This window comes from Lissotriton helveticus, chromosome 2_1 (genome assembly GCF_964261635.1).
Source record: "Lissotriton helveticus chromosome 2_1, aLisHel1.1, whole genome shotgun sequence".
Lineage (NCBI taxonomy): Eukaryota > Metazoa > Chordata > Amphibia > Caudata > Salamandridae > Lissotriton > Lissotriton helveticus.
Genome location: NC_136059.1, coordinates 1813086274 through 1813112147, shown reverse-complemented (window position 1 = coordinate 1813112147; position 25874 = coordinate 1813086274).

Below are 25874 nucleotides of genomic sequence, written 5' to 3'. Positions count from 1 at the left end.
CCCCATAATAAACTGATGCTTCAGGGAACAAGAAGTTGTTTATAAACAATAAACATAAGAAAGAGCCCCCACAGACATCGAGTAGTAGACTTGTCTGAACCCTATTAAAGGTGTGACACATGTACCGTGATAAAGAAAATTATATGGTGCTTCTATATGAATGTCACAAAATAAAGATATTCACAAAGAGTTAAAAAAGGAGGGGCATTTGCAGAGGGGAAAACAGGATAACTTAACAATGTAAAAATATGTATGGTATGTGTTCACATTGTTATAGGAAAGATTTAGCTGTGGAGCAATGGAGTGTTGTATATTATGGGGGAATGATGGAGACAAAGCAAGATTGCATATATCAAGTGGGGGTCTAAATATTTGAATTACATACAGCTACACAAAATTACACAATCATCACAGATTAAGTGATTTTCTCAGAACTCCCCAATGTTCAATCATGTTCCTTGCTGGATTCAAAGCCAGGTTCCCTGGTTTACATAGAGCCTGATTTAGATATTGGCGGGACTCTCTGCAGCACAGTTTACAAGTACTCAGTCAACCTGACGAAATCCTAGTCGTAGTATTTAGATGTGCGCTGGCTGAATCGCCGTGTGCGTTGACAGAGTGTTTTTGGTAGTGTAAATGGTTCACAAATGTCGGTGTTGCAGACTTCTCTGCTGGCTAATATTAGTCTGTCACCATAAGGGTGGCGGGATTGTGCAGAATCCATTTAGATTACACTGTTGTGCTGGCGAAGTACTAGCATAGTATTACCGACGGACTGATTCCATTGAGGGAGGTGTTCAACATTGAACTATTTCCTGTGGCTTTTGAATGAATGCCAGCAGCACACATCTGACGTATTTTGCCTAATTGTGTTCACATGCAGTCCACACTATGATACACTCCATTTCATACCATGATGTCTTGTTTTTGATTAGTGAAAATCATAATGCAATGGTATATTGCTCATTCTCTTTTTCCTATCATATTTTAACATATTTCAAAGTGTTATGTATTGATCAATCACAATATCATGCTATGTTATAAAATGTTTTTGTCTTTAATTTCGTATGTTGACCTATGACAGGTATTTTAAGAAATTGATGTGATTTGTTTCACAAATCAAAGTTTATTTAACACACATTTTTATGGTATGTAATTTTGCATGCTGAATATAAGTGGGTATTTTTTGGGAAATATACTCTGCAATGTTCATGCAGTGGCTAATGTAATCCACCCTTCTAAGTTGTGTAAATGTCAGAATACTAGCTGCTAGTAAATAGAATGATTTTATTCACATTCAACCTCTCTACTGTGTTGTGTGAAATCTTTGGCATATTTTATGTGTACTTTCTAATCATCCCATAACATTTCAGGATATATTTTCGACTACTTTCTTTATTCAGTTTTGTGTGTCAATTAAACTGTTTGTGTAACCTATTATATTACCACAGAAATGTACAATCATTATAATCTTCAACATTTTACTTTTAGATTGCTCCATATTTCAGCTTAAAAATAAGGAGATGTGTAAACCAAATTTTTAACATTTGTATTTGTCATTAATACATAATAGTTCCAACGGCCAGAGTATGTTGACAACCATCTGCCGATAAGAATACCTCCACTCCAGACCAAGATAACGCCATCAGTGAGGACTGAACTACTGCAAGTCCGTTGACTGACAGCAGCCAAGTCCATCTGGGGTGTCTAGGAAGACAGCGACAGTGAGTCTCACCACACCCACACCTACACCTGCCAGCCCAGCTGTTATCACACCTCAGCCTATGGATACCTTCACTTCCTGTGTTCAGATCAACATCACAACAATCTTGTGCCTTCCAGTCCTGCCTGCTCTTGATACACAACCATCACTACCTCCAGTTCAGCCAGGAACCAGTGAGATTGGCACACCGGGTCAAGGGCACAGGGTAGTGGGGTTAGGGGGTCATGGGAGGGAATCTATGGGCCAGGAAAAGTAGGCCCCACATTCACTGTCACCCAGGCCACCATCAACCACGTCATGGGATCGCTCAATCAGACCCAAGACATGATGGGCCAGGACCTGACTGAGATCCAATAGATAAAGTGGTTGCAAAGACAGCAAAATGTACATGTACAGATGGAGAATCTGATCTCCAATTTTGGCTCCCTGACCGGGATGTTGCATGATATTTTCACCCATTTGTGCAGGGCCTTTTCGGCAATATTTTCCTCTTTCTGTTATCAAACAATATCTGGCCCAACTACGTCTGCCTCAACCACAGAGAAGAAGGCCCTGCACCAAGAGGAAACAGCTGAACCCACCTCAGTCTCTGCAAATGTGGATCCACCCCCCCCAGGAGGGCACATTCAGGCCGACTACCAAGGGACAATGGAAACACCTCAACCACCACAAGCAACAAGAGACGCAGAAGTACATTTCCTCCAATATGTGACTACCATTTACTCTGGGGACTATTTTCTGGACACATTTACCTTTCTGATTCCAGTTGCATTTTGGACATTAGACTTCAAACAATTTTAGCTCTGCAATAATAGTTTTATTCACCATGATTAAAAGATATCATTTTTGGTTCGTTTTTTTATGTCATCCTGTGTTTTATTTTGGGTTATGTTGACTAGAACAAAACTGACCAAGTCACAAACTGTTGATATATTTCATTTCTCAATTGGTTAATTGTTTTCTTTACATCATACATTTTCAAAAGTAAACATTAAAATAATTGTTTAGTCATATATTATAGCCATGTAGGTAATGTGGCCCACATTTTTCACAAATTAACAATAACAACACAAACCAATAATTAGTCGTTTTCATTTTTTTCCCAAAACATTACAACCCATGCATTTTCCAAATACTTAGTGCCTCTTTCTCAATTACAATTCCAAACCTTGCCACCATGGAAGGAAGGAATATAATCAAATATATCAGATTCAATAGGCTAACTGTTATTGATTTGTGTAATAAGCTGTAGCCAGATCTCCTGACCCACAATAGGAATCCCACATCAGTTACACCAACAGTCTTCCAATTAGTGTTCCAATTAGTGGCCAGGGGATCATTCCAATACAGGGTTGCAGTATCTGGTGCAATGTCACAAACAACTTGAAGTGTTGTAATATAAGCAGTTCTTTCTACAATAAAAACACACATCTACAGTCTCAGACAGTTAACAAAAAGTGATGATGTTGTAAATGTGAAGGGAGATTAGTATGCTTTAAGTCAACTATGACGTGTGGTTCGAGAAATTTAAGCAACACATATTGGCTTGATTCCAACATTCCACATGAAACAAGGCTAAGGTAATCTTAAAAACTTCCTTCAATCACTGTGAAAGTTGTCTTTGATAAGAAATGTACACCCAAAGACTATGTGTGTCTTTCACAGGACTAACCCATGTTCCACTTTGCACTTCTCAACAGCAGCATATAACTGCAAATGTCACAGCGTTGAAATGACCAACTGAAGATGATATGGTGAAGGAACCTAAAACAGATTAATAACAAAGGAAAATAGTTGATTACATTGCTAAATTTACACATAACAAATGAATAATTTAGAGGGTACATTTTCTAAAAACAATCAAATATATAAACTGTAAATGAACAAAGTATTCAACATGTCAAAACTTTGATTAACAAACACAGTTGCCCTGTATTTACATTAACTTGCTCTTGCTAAAAAAAATCCAATACAGACTGCCATCCTCATTAGATTACAAGCTGGTCTAACATTTAAAGTAATAAACTGCAAATATATACTCACACTCGTGTGAAGAAGTTGTTAATTATATCTTGATGTAAGTCAATTCCTTTCTCTACACCACTATCATATTCATTTGGCCAACAACTATGGTCAGTTAGGATAAATTGAGTCTCCTATATGGAAAAAAACATTTGGGCAAAAAATGTAATACTATTTTTGTTTCATTAAACTCGAAACTAAGCAAACAATTTTTTTTTATAGATTTTACCTACCAACAAAGCCAGGCCTTCTCAGTCCAAGTTATGATATTTGCAGGGATATGCTTCTGTTCCGCAGTACAAATCAATCATGGGTTAATCTGGGAAAATGCACATGCATGCTTATGTTGAACAAATCTGGTAAGCAGACAACTTGCACTTTGATTAAATGGAAGTTTTTTTGAGTGTGGTAGACTTGTTCTCTGGCATGTGGTGGCACTAAGGAAATATGTGTGCCATCAATTGTGCCAACTCTATTTGGTAGGTGACTCAAAGCATACAAATCTTCCTTCGCATTGGCAAAATCCTTGTGTCATGGAAACTGGATGAAGCTGTTGATGTGTCTCACCATAGAAGAAAGAACTTCTTGTAGCACACCACTGACACGCCACCATATAGTGCCTCAGTGTATTAGAATGATCCTGTGGTGATAAAATGTAGTAGTGCCATGATTTAGACTATTACTGTTATTGCTGTGCGATTCCACTTGTGAGATAGAAGATCTGGCTCCAGCTGGTAACATAAATAAAGAAATATTTGCCTAATTAATCAGAATGTTTTGATAATATTCCATTCTTCAATGGCAGCAAGGTTTGGAGATGGTCTGAATACTTGAGGCTCTCATCTCCTCACTCTCCCTAGGTGAGTATGTCTACAGTTGAAATGATAATAAGTTTTAAATATGCTACTAACATATTTTGAATTTAAAATACACATTTCATCTAGTTTTAAATAAATATACATTTGTTTTACATTATTATACAGGAGATTACTATGTATAGTATTATTTTTGCATTACTTTTTTTGTAAGTGTGAATATTTGTTTTAATATGTAACTAATATATTAAACTGTATTGTTTACACAATTGTAATTTCTTTGTAATCGAAAATTCCATCAACAGCGGTACAAACAACACTGTGTAAATATTACATCTTACCACCTTTACGTATTGCATAACACTTTTAGGGGAAAACAAATGAACAACATGAGCATTTTGTATATGTAAACAATATAGCTACCATTTTGAGTGGTAGAGATGCACAAACACACTCAGAGTCAGAGTCAAAAATCTTTATTCAGCTAAATAATAGCCATAAAAGAGCAAAATAAAACATTGTTTAACGAAAAATGAACAGGTCACAATGTTAGCCAACATATTCAATACACAAGTATTCATGTTCCAACAATACTACGGAGCCAAACTGCAGAGGAGAAATACTTATAAACCATAAAACACGTAAATTCATCATTTTAAAGAAGTAGGTGGCATAATGCAGGTTGACACTTTCTAACACACTATTTTACAAACGGGAGAGCAAAATCAGATCAAAAAGGGGAGGTAACCTATAATAGGCCTAGCCATGCCAGCAGGATTGATTACTGTCTGGTGGCACTTAGCCTTTGGCCCCTAGTTCATGATATGGTAGTGGTCAAATCTCTAGATAGCGACCATGACGCATTGACCCTGTCCTTGACTAATCTGGGAGCCAACACAGCTGAAAAAGGCAGCTGGGGTAAGAAGGATCTGGGAGTACTTTCTATCACAATTAACATAAGAACTATTAGACGGGATTTGGTGGAGAAACACCACGACGCCCTTGAACTATTGAAAGGTATTGCACACCAGAATGGGGAAGAACTGTCCAAATGCCCCAAAGAGAGGCTCATTTTGGAATTGCCTATCAGGCATGAAACTACTTTTGACATAATTAGGGATCTTCTAGCTAAACCATGTAGAGAGCAGAAGCCGGAACACAGACAAATGTAGGCAGTGTTGTATGACCAGGACTGTAGGAAAGCAAAGGCTGACCTCATACGGGCAGCAAAACCAAATGCCCACCCAGAGTTAGTGTTGTGTAGAGGAAATTACAAGAAAGCCCCAGAGTCAGCTAGAAAGAGATGGGAAAACTCCCTTTGGTCCACGCTTCAAAAGGCATCCTTAGCCAAGGACTCCAAGTCCTTTTGGAAACAAGCAGCCTATTGGCTTAATGGTAGGGAACCAAAACTGAGTCTTAGGCAGTCATTGCTGGAACTTCAAGTTGGCAGTCACTTCTGGCTGTCATTCCTCTAGCATGGAGTGTGGATCTTCCATTGCTGGTCATCACTGGCAGTCGCTGTAGCATGAAAAGAAGGCCTCACCAGATATTTTCCTTGGCGGTCATTGCAGGCAGCAGAGTCTTGGCATGGAGTGGCCCATTTATGTTTACAAAGAACCCAAACTACAGGATTTCAGTTTTTCTTCTGAGAAGGAGTGCAAACTGTTCCAGCCAAGGGTCCAGGACATGTGGGCACCTCTTAGAGATCAGTAACTCATTCCAGCAGAGGTCAGCATAGCTTTGGCACGGCCAGTTGACTGTCCAGGCAGGTCCATTGCAATAGGTCAGCTAGGTAGTTGTAGGGAGGCCTGTGAAGCTTATTGTCTCTCTGTAGCTCATAAAGGAGGTTAGCTAACATACCCTTGGGGACATCCAGGTTAGCCTGGGATGAGAGTAAGCAGGTCCCGTATTCCTTCTCAGACTGAAAGGCAGTCCTCAAGGAGCAGGGCAGTCCTCTGGCAGCCATTTTAGTTCTTCTTCTGTAATGTCCACTGGTTCAGGAGTGTTCTAAAGAGTGGCTCCTGTAGTCCAATATTTATACAGGGTGCCAGCCTGTGTGTGGGGGGACTCCCTGTCCTACCTACTCATCGCGTTCTTCTCTTCTCTTTGGCAAGGCTCTAAACCATCTGGAGTGACAAAAGACACAGAAGGCCTGGCTTCAGATTCCTTTGAGTGTGCAAGAGGCAAAACCCTTTGAAATGTAAGTGGGCCTAAGAACAGCCCATTCCAGTCATCCTGCCGGGATGGCACACCTAAGCCCCCTTTGTGTTACTGTCTGGCAGCAACATACATACCCAAACAGCAGCACCATTAACAGACATGTGACACAGGCCACTGTAAGGTTCAACAAATGGTTATGAAAACAAAACACCAACTTTCTAAACATGGTATTTTCAGAATTAGGACTTTAAATCTGACTTTACCATTTAAGAGAAATTTAATTTTTAATTAATTTCAGTGTAAACAACATATGTCTATCCTCTCTCAATCAAAAGCTATCATTTATTAAATGTAAAATGTAACCCAGTGTTAGTCAATGGAAGAGATATATCTTACAACAGTGAAAAACAACTCTAGGAGTTTTTCACTGCTAGGACATTTAAAGCACACATGTCCTACTTTTTAAATACAATGCGCCCAGCTATATGAACCTTTGGGGACCGCTTTAGGGCTGACATATATATTAAAAAGGAAGGTTTAGACCTAGTCAAAGGTTTATTTTACCAGCATAGCATGGCAGTTTAAAACTGCCCTACAGGCTGCAGTGGCAGTTCAGACGTCCATTCAGGCAGAAATATGAGTTTTCACCCAACCTAAGGGTCCTGTATGGCCGCAACATCTCCTGAACACAGTCACAATTAGGTCTGATTATATGACTGTTAGAAATGGGATCTCTGGTTGGCTAAGGCTTGCGCCAAAGCCAGACAGAGACCACGACTCTAGTCAGGGAAAGGGAGTTACACACCAAAGATAACCCCTGCTCTCCCCCTTGGTAGCTTGGCACGAGCAGTCAGGCTTATCCCGGTGGCGATGTGTAAAGCATTTGCGGAACTCACACAGCAACAACATACTAGGCACACCACAAAAGGAACTCCACACAAGGGTATATATAAAAATAGCCTTTGTATAATTATCAACCACATTAGATTGTAATCACACAATATACACTGTGCCAACTGGCACTGGGCAATGTTTACAGGGGATTATTTACACACGACAGGGCCACATGGGCCTCTGTCAGAATCATCACTTGGTAAAAGTAGTAAAAGTAAGTACATATCATAAACGTAGACCACAACCAGTAATTACTGGTGAACACTACACTTCAGCATCATCCTGTAACATAAATCCTATCATGTACAGTACCACATTAGGTGAGAAATATATTCTGCGCCATCCTCATAAGCCTAAACATAGTAGACTATAATCTCCTAAATATAATTCGCATCAGGAAATAAACTTACTAACATAAACCGCAGTAGGGAATTATTCATACCTAAACCACAGTAGAGAATAAAATAAAACATAACACAGTAGGTAAAACCTCCTAATCATCAAATCACATCTAGAAACATGAATCAGGTTGCGTAAATCATACTACATATATTACATTTACTAGCACCTATGTAAATCACATTAGGGCCTGGCGCCCTACAAACCTAATAGTCCCCCTGGCCAGCTGGCCATCTCTTAGGGGTTCAAATGCCCTCTGTGCAAAAGTCAGGGCGCGCTGCCAATGCAGCAGGAGTCAGGGGTGCACAATTGCGCAAACCTAAACATTGCAGCTGGCACTAAGTGCTGTGCAGCTGTGAAAGGATGGGGGCGAAGGAGTGCGTCTCTCTTCCAATTCAACTTCCCCATGTCCCCTAAGGAAAGAAAGACCTAAATGGTGCAGCTGGCCACTACTTGCTGGGCAGCTGGGAAAGTTCAAAATGAGGCATGGGCTCTCAATGGCCCCTAGAATAAATGCAAAAGAGTTGCAGCTGCCCACGCTGGTGTGGTGCAGCTGAGGATCAAGGAAAAGGGTCCTCGGGGCCTACGGGTCCTCACTGGGGCTTCTCTGATCAATATTGCCCCCCTCGGTGCAGCTGCCAGCCGGATGGGGACACGGGCCCTGAGGAATAAATCATGCCCCAAGTTGGAGCACACGGGGCTCGGAAACTAATTATGGCAAGCGCCATGGGAGCGGCACCGTCTGACGGTCCCTCGGACGGGCACCAACAGCAAAGAGCCATTACTCACCGGCTCTGTGGACAGGACCTCTTGGCTCCCTTCTGCTCAGCGGACAGGACTCCTCTCTGCATGACTCCTGCAGACCTCTGCAGGGTTGCTCTCTCGCTGGCGCAGGGAATCCGCAAGCATACGCGGGGCTCTCGGCTCGCCTCCATGCTCCTCTCCCTGCACAGTCCAGTGCGGGGTGGACTCCCTCCTGGATTCTCCTTCGGTCGCCAGTGCGGGGTGGGCTCCGGCCTGGCTTTGGCAACACCCGGGTCTCCCACAGCTCACGGGAGGCCCGGTTACTTTCGGTTCCGTCTGCAGGCCCCGCCCACAACCAGGTGGGCTGCGGTTCGAGGCTGCATCAATCTCCTCAATGAGGGATAGGCTCCCTCTAAATTAAGGCTATAAAGCGGAGTGGGCACCCAAAAATTAAAATAAAAGCCAAGTTGCGGGGTGGGCACCCGCGCATTAATTAAAATGGAAGCGAAGACGCAGGGTTGAAATAAAAATAAGCGGGTGGGCACCCGCACTGCAGGCGTCACGGGGGAATCCCTAATCTGGGGACTCCCTCTCTCTCTGTCTAAGTAGCGCGACGCTGCACAGCCCCCGTTCCTCTACCTGGGGAAATTAGAATAAAGCGCTCACCAGGCGTTAGGATAAGGACAAGCTCCTTCGAAGTCCTGGAAGCTGGGAAGAAAAAGGCAAAAGGGCTCCAAGAAGTCCTTGAGGCACCTATGGGCATTGCAGAGCCTAGAGGCCAGCACCCAGGGCCCTCCAGCAGGGAGCCAGCCCCCATGGCGGTCCCTCCTGGGCTCCACCAGCAGCAAGCCCCCTTCAGTCAGGAACAGAACAGGAACTGAACATTTACATGGGGTCACAGCCCCTATATTTATATTACTAAATACTTTGTGTAAAAGAGCAGGGCGTGGGAGAACCAGATGCAACTGGTTCAGGGGAGCTTTAAAGCACTTTGTTTTGCTCAGCACCTCTCTGCTTTGTCAGGTGGGGGCTTAGTGCTCAGACGCACCGCAGGAGGTGGAGCCAGCATTGTGGAGGGAAGGCACAGTCCTATTCAGGTACCAGGTGCAATTCCTCTCTGCCATCTACATGCAGATCTCCCTATTCACTACTGGGCAGACCCATCCTGGATCCTGGAGCCACCCATATCATCCAGCAACTGTCACTCACAAGCCAGACATGCAATTCACATCATGCATGCAGACACACAGCACACAGAATGCCAACTTCTAAAAGTGGCATTTCTAAAAATAACCACAATAAATCTGCGCACCCTATTGTGCAGCATTTATTCACACAAGTTTGCACATACTAATTTGACCCTGCACTCCCCTTATACCAGGAATTACCATGGACACACATATCCCCCATACATTCCTATGGGAGGGCCGGCCAATCTTACCACAAGCACTCAGAGAGCGCACACGCTTTACACTGGGCCACAGTGCTAAAGTGTGCAGAGGCCTAAAATCACTACCACCATGTCAGAGCTTAAGGCAAAAAGTTCAGGGGCGAACCTGTCAAAAAGGGCCAAGTCCAACAGTGACATTTTCAAATACTTCTTAATCCCATGTCTTAATCCTACTGCGACCAATATTCCACTCATGTGAGGTCAACTATCAATTCAGAATACAATTACATTTCCATTCCCATTCAGGACATGATTCCTGGCCTGCCAAAACACATTTGAGCAGTCCTATGTTTCATGTGTTACTCTGAATGGTAGATGAGTTGTATATTTTAACATAGTGCTTATTTGTATTGTGTGGGTTAGGCTCAGGTACGACAGACTCAAAATGTGAGGCAAAATTCAGGATGCAATTGTTAATCAATAGCAAAACAAATGGGTGAAACATGTAACGCAAGGAAAATGTTGCACACCTGCAATGGGAAAATATGAGTGCTCTGCTAATACTCAAATATGTCAGCATGGGTTGCACTGAGTCAATGACACAGGTGGCTTTAACCCAGGTGATAGCACAAGCTGCCCTGGCAAAGGAAAATTGTGATCCATTTTAGGTTTTAATTATGACAGCTGTGACCATTTAAGGTGTGCTAGAGGGACAGACCAACTGGTGAATGCCCATCATGAAAGGATTCAGGCTTGTTTCAGAACTTGCATTTGATAATGGAACACTCTAGGAACCTACTGTGTGGTAACTCAGCTGTGTGACATAGAAACTCAAGGTACTGTAACTCTGTAAGTCACTACCAGGATCTCCGCTATGTGTAGGCTTAACGTAGTCACATACAGTTTGAACCAATATACCTAATCACATAGGTATATTGGTGGCATCCACATCAAGAGTATCAGGACACTCAAAGCCAGTAGCAGTATTTCCTTCTATGCATGACTGCATTGCTGATGAGCTCAATGATAAACTGTACCTGCATGTAAAGATTATCTCCGAAACTCCACAATACCTGATAACTGACATGTATGTGTAGTGATGTCACATGTGGATCTCTGTATGGTGTCATTTATCCTCAACAAGATTGTGCATATCATTCTCCTGGCAGTTCATTTGCTTTGGGATTCTAACTATGATATACAATATTGTACATAGGACAGATGCTCATATAGTTCTGAACTGGATAGTGTTACTTATGCAAAGTGTGTCAAAGTAAGCTACACCACATTTGAAGGCATATCCCATCTGGCAAGTCCAGAAATTGTTTTTTTTTGTTGAGGGGGAAGTAAACTTCCTCAAGCACAACCACAATCACTGTTAGGTTGAGCCACAAAAAGTCACGAAATTAAGTATGGGTGCAAAATCCGCTCCGCTCACGAAATTTGCGAATTTTCTGCAATTTCCCGATCCGCGAATCTCATGAAATTGCCGAAAAAATTGCGAATTCGCGAGCGGGCGGATTTTTTTTTTGGGCCCCAGGAAGCACAGTTAAGGCAGGTGCTCGAGTTGAAGCTAACTTTGTAACCAGTTTAGAAAGGCGCCGGCAAGCTGCCAGAGTGCTTGCTGGCGCCATTCTAAAATGGTTACAAAGTTAGCTTCAACTCGGGCACCTGCCTTAACTCTGTAAGTACTTCCTGTGGGCCAAAAATTAAACCTCAACAGGAAGCACTTACAGATATAAATAAAGCAGCTGCCCGAGTTGAAGCTCAAATTCAGTAACGTTTTAATCAGCCCAAAACATTAGTGAGCATGGTCGAGGCTGGGCAAGTGTGCTTTAACCCCATATCTGCCGTCGAAAATTATCTGTAATACCCGAGGGAGGTCTTTGCATCCCCGAGTTTCTCGAGCGCAATCCCCGTTCCTGTGACCAGGAGGCTGCTTTCTCCTCACCTGCTGCCCTGCTCGTTCTCTGACCCTTTATACAAGAGGCATGTTGACACGCATAGAAGCCCCGCACCACACACTAGCAGTATCAACCGACTTCCCGCCCTTTCCCAACTTTTATGGACAGCTCACTCAAGGGACCTCGGCGCCTTTTGGCGCTGTGGCAAAGTTACAGGTACACATGGTCAGTGGAGACAAATCTTCTGACCCTTTACGCAGCTGCAGTGTAGGAAAAGCACTGTACATTTACCCAACGAGGTAGCACTGATTAGCCAGTAGAAATCACTCCAGTTGAGTAGATGGAAATCGCAAAAAAATCCGCGATTTCACAGGAAAATCCAGAAATTCGCAGATGTTTTTGCGATTTCGCGCGAATTCGCAGACCGCAGATCCACAAAATTCGCCCATACTTACACTTAAATAATCTGTGATTAACCCTTGATTAGCTTGGCACAAAAGAAGTCAGGACTAACTTTAAGGCAATGTGTAAAGTATTGATTTAGCACTTAAACACTAATAAAGTGAAAATATAATGCAAGAAAAAACCCACACCAATTTAGAAACATGGTGAAAATTATGCAAAAATGAATTAATTCCAATCAGTAGAACCAACATTATGATTTTTAATTTTTTTTTGTTAAAAATAGCCCCATAAAGGTCAAAGCACTAATGGCAGCCATCTAGTCACGTGAGACGAGGCAAAGTTAAAACTTATAACTGACCGCGATTGAGGGTGGTTCAGACACACGCAGTAGATTGGGCCCTGTCTCGGCTTACTTTCAGACATAGAAGATTTTTTTAAGAAAAATGTCTAGGAAAGTAAAGGTCAGTAATGGAAGGCAGTCGACAGTGTCCTAGGAGGATAGGTCATCATCAAGAGTCGCTTGATGAAGTGGCAGTGAGGAATTCTTACGTTCGGATTTGGTCACTTTTTTGGAAGCCAAAAATCTCCAGAGGATTAAGATGCAGAATGTAGTCAATGAGAGCTCCATGTGGAAATAACAAGGACCCCCTGGGTAATGCTATAATAGACTCCTAGGGCAGGGTAAACAACCTGTATGCAAGAATTCCTAGGCAGTCAAAGGCTTTCAAATAAAATAAACAAGTGAAGGACCCAAAACAAGGACACTTGAATAGCTGAAATGGCTGATCTAAGATCATCAAATTTTAATAAAATTAGACATATAATAATAAAAACAAAACACCTGTGGTGAATCAATAGTAATTCAACCTAAATGGTACAATAATAAAAATTACATATATGCAATACGTTACAAAGCATGGTACAATATAAAATTATAAAAGGAACACCAATAAATTAGAGTGTCCGACAAAATTAACAATACAATACTCGACGCGCGTTTCGGCGAATTAACGCCTTCTTCAGGAGCCACAAAACAATCTGAAATTATAAAAAAACATAACATAAGATACAATACACTATACAGTTCTAAGTGTGGCAATAATGAATCTAAGAGTAAGTACCGAATATAGCATATGTTACTTGTCCAAAAGAATAGCTTAAGGACCAGAATGAGAGCTCCACAAGCCTGGATAGCTTTTTGAAAAGGAGCTGCTGAATAGGATTTACCTCTGCAGAGAAGAACCTGTCAGGTGCTACTGCAAAGTCAAGCCGACGGGCAATGCACCTTGCGCGGATCAGCAAGAGGCTAGGTCCCAGTCTCATGTCTGTTCTCAGACCACATTTTAGTAGAAGTAGCAGCCAGGAGGCCCTTTGGTAGCAGCAGTTTGGTAGTCCTCTGACATACAAGGCAGGCCTCAAGCAGCATGGTAGTCCTTTGAAGTACAAGGCAGTCCTTTTAGAGCTCATTTACAAGTTCAGGAGTAAGCTAAAGAGATGGTCCAATATTTATACGTGGTGCCACCCTTTGAAGTAGGGAAAGTTTCCAGGCTCTCCCCCATCTGGTTCTGGAAATGTACTTCCTTCCCCTACTCAGGCTCCAGGAGGTCTATGGTGACAAAGATTGGTTTCAAGTTCTTCGTGAGTATGCTGGAGGTTGTCCTTTGAAATGTTATTGCGGTAGGGAGCAACTGCACCCCACCCATCCTAGCAGGATGGCTCATACTGCCAATATCTAGTCCCACTCTGTCTCACTGTCTGTGAGGAAGAAACAATGGCTAAATGGCAACTATTTACAGTCATATGACCCAGAATACAGGCTGCAAGCACAGTTTAGGACCAGAAAATGCCAATTTTGTAGTGGCATTTTCAAAATTGATACTTAAATTATTCAACTGTACCATTCAGTAGGATTTTAAATTACAATTCCTTGGGGGACTAAGCATGATGTTTCTTCCTGTTGCCAATCAAATGGTTTATAAGAATAAATGGGGTTGACCCTGTGTCCCTCAGAACCTGGGTAGTTAATGGTTAATTATACAATGGTTTTGTCGGGTAGCAACACAACTGATTTGTAAATTCAAGTACATGTGACAAAAGAAAACAACCAACCTCTGACAAAAACACAAAACAGGTTCTTGCAAACAATGAAAGGGAAACCTGTAAATTATTTGTTGTGCTTTTATATTTATCAAATGTCTTTTTCACCTAGGCCCTGGAATTTTCAGAACCCTAGTACATCGATGAAACGATTAGGATTCTGCAAAGACTTAAAGCAATTGTTGGCCTTTCTTGTAATTAGAACTTGTATATATTTGTATAGATAGATTGTCTTTATTGTACATATTGTTCTTGTCATGTGATCACTATTCACTATATTCACTGTTCGCACTTGTTATTAATATATTGACAGTCATTTGTGAATTGCTTTGAATGAAATTTTGATAAATATAAAAGCACAACAAATAATTTACAGGTTTCCCTTTCATTGTTTGCAAGAACCTGTTTTGTGTTTTTGTCAGAGGTTGGTTGTTTTCTTTTGTCACATGTACTTGAATTTAAAAATCAGTTGTGTTGCTACCCGACAGAACAATCCGCCAATCAAATGGTAGCACTTATTAAATGGAATAAGGTAAACCAATGTTATCCTCTGAGAGACGTGTGCCTCACAATAGTGAAAAATGAATTTGAAAGGACATTTAAAACTTAAAATACATGTTCATTATTTTAAATACACTGCACCCTGTCTTTTGAGCTGTTTAGGGTTTACCTTGGAGTTGATGTATATGTATTAAAAGAGGAGGTTTGGGCCTGTCAAAAGGTTTAATTTCGTCAGGTTGAATTGGAAATGTTAACTTGCACAGAGGCTATAATGGCAGTCCTGATACAGCTTTTAAAAGGAAACCTAGATGGGTGGCATAATAAGTGCTGCAGGGCCACTATTATCATGTACTTTACAGACTCCTGGTACATGTAGTACTACTTACAAGTAAATAAAAAGTGCCAATTTGTTGTAAGCCAATGTCACCTTGTGTAAAGGATTGAGTTCAAGAATTTTACACTTGATAGTAGTGGTATAGTGCATAGAGTCCTAATGCCAACAAAACAAGCAAATGTGAATATATGCCAGAAAAAACTACTTAGTCCACGGCATGTTGAAGAAGAACTAAGCACTGATATGAACTGAGTGATTCATGCACATATTCTCGGCAAGTATATTTCAAGCTACAAAAATTATCCATTACACCTACATGCACCAGCAGGACACAGAGAGTAGCCCTCCACTTGTTAGGTGAATGAGATATGTGATCTATATAACATTTAGGCTGGCAGGATGGATCAATGAGTCTAATAATTTCAGCTGGAACACACAGTGGTAAATTCAGCCTGACAGTTTTTCTGGTCTATAAACTGAATACAATTAAACTGTGCAATAGTGACACTTGTTAGTTACAGATCTGAAAAAAAGACGTGTAGTGCAGTATGAATTTGGAGCTGGCATCAAAGGAGGTGAAACAATCGATCCATTTCAGATGAAATGTTTACACCATCTACCCTAGAGAAAGAATGTATGACTGGTACTGGTGCAACCCTGGAGAAATTATGAAGGGAAAAAAGATAGGACCTCGATGCACCTGATGGCAGATGGGAACATACTACCTTGATACCTACCTAAGCAACCTTTCATGTTCATCAAATACATGGAAGGAAACACTCATTGCCTTTGTCCCTGTTATCCTCCACCAGCTCTCATCTCCTCCCTTGCTGCATTCCTGAAAGTCTGATGACAGAATAATGTTGGCTGTTTGGGTCAGCATTCTATAATCATTGCCATTTCAGAAATAGAGACCCTCACCTTCATTTGAGCATCACAATAGTAATTTAAAGGCATTCCATCTGGGATGCACCCTTTGCTGATCTAAAAGACCCCACAATTTCCTTCATGTGAATGTACTTATTACTCATACCCCAACCCGCAGACCCACTAACTGATGGAGCAGGTGAAAGATCCCACATATGTGCAGCACCTATGACAAAAAAAGATGAAACAGGCTTGGTTGGTGTTAGAAAGACTGGCCAATGGATGAGGGAGAGCATTAATACTCCAAAGTAATAGGAAAATACCAAAGATGGTATTGGTTTGGGAGTTATTTTATTCTCTTTCAATTTATCTGAGATTTTAATTAATGACAGGCACAGCCGGCACAGGTAAGAGGGGTGGGGCTGGGGGGTGTGGCAGGCTGGGGGGAAGTTGACTGATGATGGGATAAGTAAAATTAAATAAAAGAATAAATAACACCACCTACCTTGCACTCGTCGCATTGCTAAATCGGCGATGATGTGAGCACAAGATAAGTGATTTTATTCATTGTTTTATTTAATTTTACCTATCGCGTCACCTGTCAACTTCCCCCTGCACCCTGTCCCACCCTCACCCCACCCTCACCCCACCTCCCCACTGCACGGCTCTTACCTATGCTGGCCACGCCTGATTAGTGACCTTCTCCTCTCAAACCAAATTACTTAGGGAAAACAGAAATAATTTTTGGGGGGAATTTCCAGCTTTGGCAATCATTCCATTACAGGTGGCCATTGACTATGCTCCATACCTTCTACCACATCTAATATCCTTCAGCTAATTCACTTACATTTGTCTTTGTTTGTTAAACCCAGCCTATCTTATTCAATTTCCACTCATTATTTGTGAATGGAATTCCATTTATTTCAAACCCATCATTTTCAGGATGAATGGTGATGTGACTGCCTTTTGAAGATGGTAACTATCCATGCTACCTATATGTAATGATTTTGACATGACAATATAACATGTCCACAGGTATATATATACAGAACTGCAAAATTACACTTCAACAAAGTGGTTCCATCGAATCTCACATAACTAGAAGTTAAAAGATGTGATCACAAGTAGCATTTATTCAAGAATGAATTCAATTGTGCAGTGATAGTATGCTGTCAGAAAACGTATTAATGTATAACTTTTGAGCATTGTTAAGTGAGGATGTCTGCAAATGGACGCTTCCTAATGTTTGAAAATAATAGTTGGAGGTGTGTTACCTCTTGTTAGCACTAACCCCAAGCGGAGCTGGCGTAGTGCCAGTACGTGGAGTTCCACGGAATTGGGAAAAAACTCTGTGGAACTCCTCTCCGCTCCCTGCCTCCACCCCGCAAATAAAAAATATAAATTACCTCTGCTGTGGCATCTTGGGTCTGCCCTCCTCCTCCTCCTCCTCGCCGTGTTTTTTACTGGGGGAGATGAAGGGGGGAGCCTAATTTTCCCTGGTGGGCTGGCTAACTCTGCACTGCTGTGGAGTCCGAGTTTTACCTAAACGCTGTGTTCTCAGCGGAGTGCAGAGTAGGCAAACCTCCACGCACTCTGCTGGCAGAGCAGAGTTCTCTGCCCACCCTTAGTTAGCACGTGCTGAAGTCTAATATAGTGTCCATCATTCCCATTTGTGATTTGACCATGTTCACCCTCTGCCCAATGATGTTGTTGTGCTTTTGTTCTATCAGGCTTCAGGTATCTTTTAGGATCCACTGCAGCTTTTCACCTGACCTCTACTAGAGCATCCACACTCTGCTGAGTGAAGCACTGGACTACTTCAGAGCCTCCAGTTGATACAAAAAGCCATATGCTCACCCACTAACCATTCTAATCTAACATCGCCCAGATAATCATGTTAGTGGATCTGTGGCATGTAAAGAGCAGTGGAGTGAAGACTGGATAAATCACAACCATATGTAACATAGGTGTGTGCAGAAGAGTTGTGGCCATGACCTTACTTGGTGAGGAACTGGGTAAGCAGCAGTTGGTGATGTCACGGAGTGAAGGATGGATTTATCAGGGGCATCCTTGTTTGCATGATCAAAAGTAGACAATTCCTCATTTAGATAAAGTTTAAAGATATCCAGGCCAGAAAGGGCAGTGATGAGAGGTTGTTTATACATTCAGCCCTGGTTGTTTGATTCTGAAATGTCTGATGTCTTTGCCATCTATAAGGTTCTCTGCAGATGCAGAAGCATAAATAAGTCTGATATGTTCTCAGTGAGTACCCCTGTGGAGTCGCAGATTTCTAGCCCCCTGACACAAGGACGTTTTCAATGTGCCAACCCAAATTGGACATGCAGTTGGATTGCAACACAGTCACAACCCACTGAGAAAATTTGCATTGGAAATTTTTCCTGGCAACAATCAGTCCCATAAGATGAGTTTAAGATCAACAGTGGGACTCCAAATCCTCTTTCCTTAACGAATCATACACTCAAGCATCACAAGAAATGGAATGTGCATTTTGAATATATTAAAATTCCTAATGTAGTGCACGCTATATAAATGTAACATCAGAGGATATGGGAATTAATTCAGTGAAGCAATTTACAAACAGTGAAAACAAGAGAAGAAATTGTAACATAGCCATGGAATAGTACATCCTTTAGACACTATTCCAATTCTATCAAAATAAGTAAATAAGCCTATTCGTCGAGTTTTAGAGGTGGTGTCTATACCTGATTTAGTACAGCGAGATCTAGTGTTCACTCTGGAAAGTCATGCCTGCTATTCGAGGTACAAGGGCAAGACAATCAAGACCAAACAGAGCCAAAACACCAGTCAGTGATGGCTAAATGCCTCACAGGAGCCTTGCAGGAGTCTCAATCGAGCTTTGTGTTGGTTACAGTGAGTACTGGTGACATGCCCATCTTGATCTTTACGCAAGCCAAGTTCCTCTCCGACCTAAGGTCTGATTCCTTGGTTTTTTTATAGCATTTGATTTTTGATGTTATATCACATTTTGAAAACAATGAGGACACAAGGAAACACCTAAACAGCAGTAGGACCAGTGCTTAAAATGGGCGGGTCCTCACCAGTACTGAGTACCAGCACTTCTTTTTTTTTCCTCCAAGAGTACCATCACTTTTTCCTTACAAAGGAGAGTACCATACTCCTTCAAGCAGGTCGGCGTTTCAGGTCTAGTGAGCATGTGTCACATTTTTACACTGTGACACATGCTCACACGATGGCCATTTCACGCCGCTTTCACACCGGTAGTGACGAGGCACAGCCAAGTAACGTCTGACATCACCCGCCAGGTAGTGGTTCGGCGGGACGGTTAGGAAGCCCTTTAAAAGGGCCAGTTTAGGCTGGTTTTCCCATTTCGGTTTCCCAGCACAGAAGAGCATTATTGTGAAGGGTTTATCCATCGTCAGTCAGACCCAGCGAGGAACCCTCTTCATTAACTCCTCCGGTACATAGGTTAGTACCCTGCACGCTTGCGGGATTTGATGGGCCCCTTGGAGAGATGTAATGCAGGGCACCGGGGTGAAGTGCAGCAGCCGCCACTGCATTACACAAGCACACTAATTTGTTTCAGGCAGGGTAGTCTGAAACAAATTAGTGTGCTTGTGTAATGCAGGGGTGGCTGCGGCACTTCAACCCGGTGCCCTGCATTACATCTCTCCAAGGGGCCCATCAGATCCTGCGTTCCAGCAGAGGCAGGAGCAAAACGAAAGGAATCTAATAAATTCCTTTCATGCTTTTTTTGCCTTGGCTGCTTTGTTTCGCTCCGGCTCTCGCTGCTGGCCCGGCTCCTCTCTCAAAGGGCAGATCTTCAGGGGAGTTTGTTAGGGTTGGCCCCCCAACCCAATTATACTTTGTATATGGTCCGGTTCTACTGCATTTATTTAGGCCAGTTAGTTGGTACGATTCAAATGTTTGGGCAGCAGCGACTGGTATCTGGGCTAGCAGGCTTTAAAATATCACAGAATTTTCCTTTTTAATGGTCCATGGAGTGCAATACACTGTTTTGGTCTTCCGTATTTTGCCGTTTCTATGGTTGTTGTCCTTTATACAATTCTCCAATTTACACCAGAAGTGATGTTTAGATGTGTACCTAACAAGTGGATTAGTGAATATCATGGGTTCTCACCAACATTTTTGTTTGCCTAGGATCGCACAATTTGGTAAAGTGGGGAAGCCAGGATTAATCCCAGGTTTTCTGGTTTCACATTGTGCAGTTGACCAGAAATCAGAAAACCTGGGAATAATCCTGGCTTCCCCACTTTAACAAATTGTGTGATCCTACATAATTGTTTATACTTTCCCTCCTTTTACTTCATTATCACATATAGGAGAACCTTGCAATATTACTTCAGGATATGCGCTTTACAAAATCCTCCCCTGTGTTTGATTGATAAATTATAGTGATCATGTATAATAGAAACCCAGTCTGCTCAAGAGGATGAACATGAGTTCAATATTGGCATTGTTGTCAGGGTGGAGGGAAGAATTCATGTTTTTAAATTCACGTTTGAAAACTATCACCTTAAACGAAAAAATGCTTATCAACGCACTGGTATAATCTGATGTAATAAGGATAAGCTGTTCTGCATGTAGATAAAATACACTGTTTTAATTGGGGAGGAGACATTATATATTTTTTACACTCTTGCTGCAAGATGTGTTTAAAAATGAGTGTTGGTAAAGTTAAGAGGTGCAGGACACCCTAGTTACTTTTTCTTTAACGTCACTTAACCTTTAAATAAATGCTTACATGTTTATTTAACATCTTTTTGATGTCAGTTCTTAGTCGAGAAGGGTGCAGCCTAGTGCTGCTATTGATCTGGGGCCGCACATCAAGGTCAGTGCTGTATACAATTCTGTTAGTCCATAACTAGAAAGATAAAGCATATTAAAGACGGTGATACAGGTGGCCCCTAAACATGGAATGTTTAATGAAATGAGATGAAATGAATTTGTACTTGTAAAGCGCACTTATACCCCAACCGGGGTTTCTTGGCGCTGTACGCATACCGCTGTGGAACCCTTCCTGGCTTTTCCCTGTGAAATGTCCACTCTTGGGCCCCCCCAAGGTGAAGCCAGGCATCCCCCCAGCGCTGTTGGGGCCGTTGTGGAGATTAAGCAAGCTATTGCCCAGAGTTGCAGAGTGGGACCCATGATTAGAATAGGCACCGAGGCAAATGAAGGAGCGATACTTATGTTTATCCATCAAATGATCATTGGAAATGGTTTTTCTGCACCAATAAATGGAGATAATGAAAAGAATCTTTGAAAAATAAAGACATTACCTTTTGGAGTACCAACCAATGGACTTTGAGTACACTATTCGATTTATATTGAAGTACCTTTTTGATTACATTTGGAGACAGCGTCTCATTAGGAGTGCCTACTGGGCACACTTCTTGATAATATGCCCCTTTCTATTCATCTCCTTGACCATGACTTGCTGTTTCATGGGCTATCAACAAGATTATCTAAGGGGAAGCTGTCCCCTTTAGTCAGCTTCCCTATTGTGGATACGTTGCCATCCTAACTTGGGCTTGGTAAGCAACTTGAGAAAAGAGCTTTAATACTTTTCTAATGGATGTTTTTCAGTCTCAACCATGTGTATTTGTGAATCACAGGCTCGACGACTGCAAATCACTTTTGTACATGGGACCCACGATTGTAAAAAAGGGGAATTGATGGAACAGGTTTCGATAGCACAATTGGAATATTGCGAACACACACATATTATTTACAATACATACAATTTAGAAAACGTAACAAAGTTTTAGAAATGCAGGCAACCTATCGGCAAAATGGATCAGTTATAAGAGGAGTGAAAAGTGAAGGGATGTTCGATAATTATGTTGAATTTCATTGTAGGCTGTGACACAACTAATTTGTGTGTTTATTTTTATTATTCATACAGATGTGTGACTTCCATATGAAGATAAGAATGCCTAGGTTTACAGAAATAGGAAATGACAACTGTCTGTACAGAATAATGAACATTTCATATGAGTATATACATAATGTATATGTTATAAATTCTTAGCTCAGGAGGCATATAAAATGTTGTTATTTTGCCTATTTGGCCAATTCAAAAAGTAAGTCAGGCATTTGTTCCCATAGAGTGAGTTAATACCAAATGTGAAACAAAATTAAAGCTTGCTTTGTATTTACAAATTATCCCAGGAGCACTCCTCTGTTGTGCATTTTATAGTTTACATTTCTCAATGCAGAAATATAAGACCTAACAAGGCATTGTTTTTCCATGGGGGCATTCTTTCCTGTGGAGAACCCCCTTCACTATATAACCAACAATTTTGGGAGTGTTTCCATAACATTCCCAGCCTGAAAATAGGTTCAATCTTGTCATTTTTATTACATTTGCAAGTTTTGTCAGGAGTGAAAAGTATCTTCACCTTCACAATGCTTTTGAGCATCTTTGAAGTTGCACATTTAAATTCATAAATAAGCATGATACACACTTGCTAAAAACATGTGTCATACAAACATACATTAAATTCTCTAAAAACTGCAACTGTAGTATTGATGTCTTAGATTGTTTAATATTCAACTGCAAAAGAAGGGGGCAAATGTAATTATGTAGCAAACTTGCTCACCTGGTGCAAATAAGAGTAATATGTAAAGTGTCTTGTGTAGCACCCATGTCGAATGAACAGGTCTGTCGGCTGGAGGATTTGTGCCAATCCCCTAAAAGTTGAGGAAACATATTTAACCAGAAGCAATTTAGGAGCCTTCTGCACAGAACTGGCATATCTAATGTGAGAAGCACTTCTTTCTATGTTACTCCAGGAAGACACCATCTCATGATGATTACACATAGTTTTGGTCTGAACACCTTTGTCCCTTTCCATATGCATATATGCCACAAATGGCCCGTTGATCCAAGCAATCTCTGTGTTAGAGATTATCTCCTGATCACTATACAGTTGAGATTTGCCGAGCACCTCCAATGTAGCCTTTATGTACATCATCAATGGCATCGTAGGCAAGGGTCTGATGGAGCAGGGACTCGTGAAAAAGAGACTTGCTTGCAAGCAATCTTCTCATGTAACCTCTAACCCAGTACTAAACTTGTATTGTGGAAATAAAATGCATTACACAACATTTATAAGTAAGAACAAAGCTTGCATATGTGTTTTATTACCCAGTAACTCGAGTGTGATTCTAAAATGGCCGCTAAGTGAAATTCTTTAGTGCATAAGTGCACATGCGTCTACTGCATCTAAGTAGTATGACATATCTTTCGCTTGCAGGGAACTTTCTGCACTCGTGCAGTAGTTAACAAAATGGCAGCTTGAAACTCACATGATTGCAACCTGCTTGCTGGAAAACTAAACTCAGCTATTTTATTAATGCTAATGCGGGGAGAGTAATAATAAGTAAAAGGGATTATAGTGGAGGTAGGTGGTATACAGTGAAATCATTTATTTTTGATTTTAACATTTGTCTTTTTGACTTTTTCAATAGTGATTATTATTGGCCTAGAATTGTGAGCCACAGTTTATTCCCTCTCGTTCAGCCGCACATGCGTAGTGCAACCTAGCTGGAAGACACCATGTCAATTTGAACTTGGTTCAAGGATTCCAGTGGATACTTTCCTGAGAACCGGAATGACAGCCCACCGAAATGCATGGGAACCTGCAGAATGTTTCATAATTTGTGACAATTACATTGTGAATGCGGGAGGGCAATAAAGTTTGAATAAAGAATTAATGTGATGAGTTTATTAACAAAGGGCTAACTGAAAAGAGTAATATGTAAGCATGGTGTGATGATCACCTCCCCTGGCCTGTCCAATCAGAGTTAGCATTTTCAGAATTGAGGTAACATTAGTTAGTTAGTTAGGGCCAGATGTAGGTAGGACTTATTTACCGATACTTAATTACCGAATGTTACCGATTCGGTAATTAAAAATCGGTAAATAAGAAGGGGGGACATGTAGGAGCATCCAGATGTTTCTTTTACCGAATCGGTAAAAAAATCTGTATTTACCGATTCGGTAAATACCGACCGGTAATGCCCATTCATTCCTATGGGCTTTGAAGCACATAGGAATGAATGGGCATTACCGAATCTGTATTTACCGAATCGGTAAATATCGAATTTCACAAGGGTGCAGGGGGTGTCACTTTGACACCCTCTGGCACCCCCAAAAGAGGCCCGGGTGCCATGTGGCAGGCATACCTGCCCTAAGGGCAGGTCTGCCTGTCATATGGCATAAGTGTGCATGCACACATGTGCATGCACACCGGAATCGGTATTTTACCATCAATTGAATTTGATGGTAAAATACCGATTCTGTAAGGCTTGTGGGACTCAGAAGAGTCCCACCTACATCTCAAATTTACCGATTCGGTAGAAATACCAATCGGTAAATTTACCGATCGGTAATTTTACCGAATCAGTTACACATGCCCCTACATCCCATTTCTGTAATACCGGTCGGTAACGGCCAAAAATACCGATTTTCGGCCGTTACCGACCGACCTACATCGGGCCCACAGTTAGTTAGTTAGTTAGTTAGTAGATTGAGACCGGGATGCTTTCTTAGAGCTCAGAGAGTCTGGAGACGGAGATGCTGAAGAAGAATCGAATTGCTGAACCAATTATCTAAGCAAAAATTATTTAGAAGAAGATCAAGGAAGAATCTTGAGTAGGAAGAGAGTGTCAGAGAGGGGTGCTGCGCAAGTGTCAGTGATAGAGAGGTCATCTGTCCTGTCCTAATTACTGTCCTAATTACTGTCTGGAAGCCTTTGTTCGCCAGATCATTCCTGGGGGACCCCTACCAATTCTTAGGCCTGGGAGTTGGTTTTCACACCATTTTAGGTAATTAAAAATATATCTGTGTATGCGCTTATGTGCTTTTCTCTCTATCCTCTCCCTTTCATGCAGTGTCATTGAAAAGTATACATTAATGCATTTTGATTGATTATTTGAAATCTGACTTCCTGTGAGAGACAGAGTCTGTTCTGTACTGTGTAAGTGGCTCACATGAATTAATCCCGAGATAAAACTTAAAAAGTAATCTAGACGCTGTGATCATTTTTAAAAGTCATCCCGACTCTGTGATTATTTCCAGTGTGTAAGTATATTGAAATCATATGTTGTCGCAGGGATTCTGCTCCTACACAGAACTGTGCATAGAGACTTAGAACCTCAGTGAATTAGGGTGTACCAAAACTCACCTCAGTATCCAAAATCCCCTAACAGACCAGCAATCAGTGTCTCATTGGTTCTTCCATACCCCCAATGATTAGACAACCCAGAACATGGACTTAGAACACCTCAGGTAACGTGGAACACATGAACACTCTTTCGTTATACTAACATGCCAATCCAGAACGAGGAGTAAATGAAGACACGTGCAAGTTTGAAATATTTATTTCTAATGCCGTGTTCTCAAGCGCAGTATCTTAGCTAATACAAGCAAACATATTATAAGCAACAAGGTTATCAGCATAGTTACTAGTCCATAAAATACAAAGGGAGAAAGCATGTTAAAATGCTAAAGGGAAGAAGGCTAAATGGTACCTCAGTCTTACCCTCCCTTGCTTGTATATTATATTATATCTAAAAAGGTCTCTTTGGGTTT